This window comes from Scylla paramamosain, chromosome 8 (assembly GCF_035594125.1).
Source record: "Scylla paramamosain isolate STU-SP2022 chromosome 8, ASM3559412v1, whole genome shotgun sequence".
NCBI lineage: Eukaryota > Metazoa > Arthropoda > Malacostraca > Decapoda > Portunidae > Scylla > Scylla paramamosain.
This window is the reverse complement of record NC_087158.1, coordinates 16,224,540-16,229,539: the sequence shown is the minus strand read 5'-3', so window position 1 is coordinate 16,229,539 and position 5,000 is coordinate 16,224,540. Positions and strand designations below refer to the sequence as shown.

Here is a 5,000-nt window from a genome sequence, read left to right as displayed (position 1 = left end):
GGTGAGGTACACCCCCCTTAACTCATCTGTCGGCGTCCCCAGCGACCTGAGTCTGCGCAGCATGTACAGCCTGTAGGTAGCTGATCTCACGGTGCTGGCGACATGCTGCTTCCAGGTCAGCTGGTCGTCCACCGTGACTCCGAGAAGCTTGGCACATTGGACCACCTGGAGGGGGTGAGGGCCCACTGTGAGCCGGGGAGGGGGCACTGGTACAGAGGAGGTACAGAAATGCATCACCACAGTTTTGCTGTGGTTGATGGTCATCCTGCTCTCCTCTGTCCACGTCCGCAGTCGCTCCAGAATTGCTTGCAGTGGCGAGTAGTCCGGGTTCTTGTTGGAAACTGGGACGCCCACGGTGCAGTCGTCCACATACTTCCAGCGATTGGGGGTGTCGGTGAGGGCGTCGTTGATGAGGAGGAGGAAGCATAGAGGACCCATCTTGGTCCCCTGGGGGACTCCACATGTCAGCTGTTGGAAATTAGAGACAGAGCCCTGATAGCGAACGGCCTGACGTCTCCCTGTGAGGAAGTCGGCTAGCCACGCTATCAGATTAGGAGGGAGACCCAGACTTACTGCCTTGCTGATGACAACAGTGTGATCAACTAGATCAAAGGCTTTTTTGAAGTCGACAAAAGCAACAGCTAGAGAGGTGTTTCGCTTGTCCAGGTGGCTGTGGATGAATTCAAGGAAGCTGGTCAGGTAATGTGAGGTGGAGGTGGCTTTAATATTTCCGAATTGTCTGATATCCACGGTGTTACAAATTTTGGTGTATGCCCAGTCATATACAAAATCTTCACAAATAAGGCTAGGGATGGGGGTGATAGAGACTGGCCTGAGGTCATTGAGTGACTGAGGACTGGAAGTTTTGGGGATGGGAGTGACATAAGATGTCTTCCAGTCCGCGGGGCAAGAGTGTTGGGAGAGTGAGGCGTTTATTATGGAGCATAGCGGTGTTGCTAGCTCTACAGCAAATTCCTTGTAAATTTTTATAGGAAGGTCAGTGGGTGTGGTGGATCTTGGTTTAAATTTAAGTATTCTCTTAAAAACATCCATCGCCTGGACAGTGTGTGGAGGGGAGGGAGCGGGCAGATAGGCAGGAAGCGGAGTGGTGTGGAGGGGAGGAAAGGTTTGACAGATAGCAGCAAAGTGATCGTTCATCTCCTGAGCCGCGAGATTAGCAGGAAGGTGTGAGGTGCAAGGAAGGGATGAAGTGTGCTTTTGTAAGCCACACAAAGCTTTGATCTTAGCGTACCACTGTCTGTTGTTGGTCAGCTTGAGGTGGTGTATCTTGTCTGGGTAATAGCTTGCCTTTGCATTCTTAATCTCCCTGATTACTCTGTTTCTTAGTTTCCTGTAAAGGACCGGGCAGGAGTGGAACGCCCAGGTCCGCTGACGCATGAGTCTTTTAATGCGTGTGTGTGTGTGTGTGTGTGTGTGTGTGTGTGTGTGTGTGTGTGTGTGTGTGTGTGTGTGTGTGTGTGTGTGTGTGCGTATGCGTGTGTGTACGTGTGTGTGTGTGTGACCTAAACTAATTACACATGTCTCCTGCAAGACAAACACAAACAGAGCTTCTCCCTTCACCGATGCTCCCTCTTCCGCATTCTCTTCTTCCTCCTCCTCCTCCTCCTCCTCCTCCTCCTCCTCCTCCTCCACCTCCTCCTCTTCTTTCCCTCATCTTTCTTCTCCTATTTCTTCGCTCCCATTCTCCTCCTATTTCTCCCATTCTCCTTTTTCATCCACCCTCCTCTTCCTCTCTTATCCTTCATCCAGACTCCTTCCGTCTTAGCCTTCTTTGCTCCTCCTCCTCTTTCTCCTCCTCCTCTTCCTCCTCCTCCTCCTCCTCCTCCTCCTCCTCCTCCTTCTCCTCCTCTTCCTCCTCCTCCTCCTCCTGAAATCCCCTTCCGTCCTTCATCTGGTGTTTCACGCTTGTTGGAAATGGCTGAAAGCACTGTCTGTGTGTGTGTGTGTGTGTGTGTGTGTGTGTGTGTGTGTGTGTGTGTGTGTGTGTGTGTGTGTAGTCACGTCCCAATCTCTAACGTGAAATGCTATAAGGTTTACTTTCGTATCATTTCATATTACGAAAAGTCTTCTCTCCCATATGAGATATTACAAAATGCATAGAATAGTAAATATAAGCGTGTCTGTGATACTTATAACATGGAAGTGTTTGAGGGTGGTGGAGAGAAGGGGAGGACAGGAGAAGGGGAAGGAAGAAGAAAGGGGAAAGAAGAAAGAAGACGGAAAGGGAGAAGAAAGACGGGGAGGAAGAAGTATGTAAGTAGGAATAGGGAAAGGAAAAAAGGAAAACATGAAGAAGAAGAAGAAGAAGGGAAGAGGAAGAGGAAGGTGGGCGGAGAGAGGAAGAGAGGAAATAGCAAGGGATCAGAGAAAAGGAGGAGGAAGGAATGGGGGAAGGAAGAAGGGGAAAAGAAGAAAGAAGACGAAAAGAGCAAGGAGGAAGGGGAAGAAAGAGGAAAAAAAGTAAAGGGGATGGAGGGAGAAAACGGAGAAAGAGAGAAAAAAACACAAGAAAAGAAGGAAAAAGGTAGGAAGGAGGGGAAAGGAAAAGCAGAAAAAAAGGAAACGGGGAAGGGGAAAAAGGAAGGAGAGAAAGTAAAAAAAGTGAGAAAAGAGAAATATCTAAGTATATATTGCAACATATGATACTTTTTTTATTTATTTATTTATTTTTTTATTTTTTTTTTCATGTACACCTTTCATGGATTCCTTGAAATTCTTGTTATACACTTCCTCTTACTCCTCCTCCTTCTCTTCTTCCTCCTCTTCTCCCTCCTTCTCCTCGTCCACCACCACCTCCTCCTCCTCCTCCCTCCTCCTCCGCCTCCTCCTCCTCTTATTCCTTTCACTTTTCTGTTGTTTTCTAATTTTGGAAGTACCGATTTGAAAAGATTTCGTTGTCGTTGTTTTCGACCTCCAAATGACCCCTCTCCCTCCCTTCTCTCTCTCTCTCTCTCTCTCTCTCTCTCTCTCTCTCTCTCTCTCTCTCTCTCTCTCTGACTCCGTTTTTCTTCATGTCAACATTTATTTTCACTTTATTTTCTCGTTTGTCCTTCACTTTTTTTTCTGCTTCTTGGATTTGGAGAAAGGCAAGGAGAGCAAGTTTGAAATTAATCTCTCTCTCTCTCTCTCTCTCTCTCTCTCTCTCTCTCTCTCTCTCTCTCTCTCTCTCTCTCTCTCTCTCTCTCTCAATACGCGCCACTGCTCATCTCATCTTAGGTCTCAAGAGGAGGATTTACGGAGAAAAGGAAGAGGAGGAGGAGGAGGAGGAGGAGGAGGAGGAGGTCAAAATGTTATGGAGGTGGATGCTACAAGGAGATAATCTTATGGAGAGATGAGGAGGGAAGGGGAAAATAGAGGGAAGGTGTGGAGGAAAAAACGGATAAAACAGAGGGGAGATAAAAGGAAGGAAGATATCTAGAGAGAATAGAGGAACTAACATGTAGGGAGGAGGAGAGAGGGAGGGAAGAAGAAGGGAGAGATGTGAGGAGGTGGAGAAGATATGGGGAAGAGTGGAAGGAGGGAGGAATGGAGGGAGGGAGTAGGAAAAGTGATGATGTTGCTGAATAAGTAGGGAGGTTGAAAGGGAAGGTAGGGAGGGAAGAAAGGTCTTAAGATTACTGAGAATGTGTAACTGAGAAAGGCTGTTCTCTCTCTCTCTCTCTCTCTCTCTCTCTCTCTCTCTCTCTCTCTCTCTCTCTCTCTCTCTCTCTCTCTCTCGCTCTCTCTAATCCTTCGTAGTGTTGAAAGAAGGGAGGAATGGGAGAGAGAAAGAGAGAGAGAAAGAGATAAAATGCATTAATTTACATATGATGTAACAAGATTAGCCTACTTACTAGTCAAATCTTTCCTCCCTCACTCTATTACTATTCTAATCTTACTTCACTCACCCCCACCACCCCACCTCCTCCATTCCTCATAACCTCCCCCCATTACATTCTCTTCCTAAACTTTCAAAACACTGATCCAAAACAATGATCTTTTTTTTTTTTTTTACCTCCTTCCAGTGGCTCGCATCACCACCACTACCACCACCATCACCACCATCACCATCTAGGCAATACACATGAGTCACACTATTGACCTGCTTGTGTCACGGTGTGTTGGAGAAGACACACACACACACACACACACACACACACACACACGCAGTAGGTATTGTGTATTTGTCTGGGAAGTTGTCATAATGTTTTTCAGTTTATCAGTGTATCAATCTCTTTCTTTCTTTCTTTTTTTTCATTTTGTAACTCTTGTTTTCTTTTGTTCTTATTCTTGCTGTTTTTATTGTTCTACTTCTTGTAATTGTTGTTGTTGTTATTTTTGTTTTTGTTCTTTCTTCTTCTTCTTCTTCTTCAGTTTCGTCTCTGATTTCTTGTATATCTTCTTCCTCTTCTTCGTCTTCTATTTCTTCTACTTTCTTCTTCTTCTTCTTCTTCTCCATCTGCTATTTCTTTATCATCCTATTCCTCTTCCTCTTCCCCCGTCCTCCTTTTCGTTATCCTCCTCTTCTTTATTCTCCTCCCTGGCTTCGAACGAACGATTTTAACATATTTCTTGCTAAATTATGAATCTATCAATCCTTCTTTTTCTTTCCCTCCTCCTCCTCCTCCTCCTCCTCCTCCTCCTCCTCCTCCTCCTCCTCCTGCTTCTCCGCACATTCTGGGGACGTAAATATCAGGTCACCTCCGAAAAATTTTTGACCAAAGTTACGATAATTTTCCACCTTTTTTCCCTTTTAGCGTTGGGACAAGAAGGGGCGTTTTTTCCACTGTGTCCTAGTTTTTTTTTTTTTCTGTGTCCTGTAGCGCCCTCGTCCAGCCATTATTAATTTTCTGGTGTAAGGAATGGCAACAGGGAAGGGAAGGAACGGGAAGAAAAGGAAAAGGAAGCGAAGGGAAGGAAAGGGAAGGGAAAGAAAGGGAAAGGAAGGGAAGGGAAGGGAGGGCAAGGGAAGGGAAGGCAAGTCAAGGGAGGGCAAGGGA

At 46.1% G+C, this 5,000-nt stretch overlaps 1 protein-coding gene and 1 long non-coding RNA gene across 2 annotated transcripts in view; one reads left to right on the top strand and one right to left on the bottom strand.

Moving 5' to 3' along the window:
* Positions 1 to 5,000, bottom strand: part of LOC135102862 (uncharacterized) — a 104,928-nt gene that overhangs the window by 12,970 nt on the left and 86,958 nt on the right. The gene's annotated exons all lie outside the window — the stretch shown is intronic.
* The window catches only part of LOC135102861 (probable G-protein coupled receptor No18), a 94,957-nt gene that overhangs the window by 27,542 nt on the left and 62,415 nt on the right, over positions 1 to 5,000 (top strand). The gene's annotated exons all lie outside the window — the stretch shown is intronic.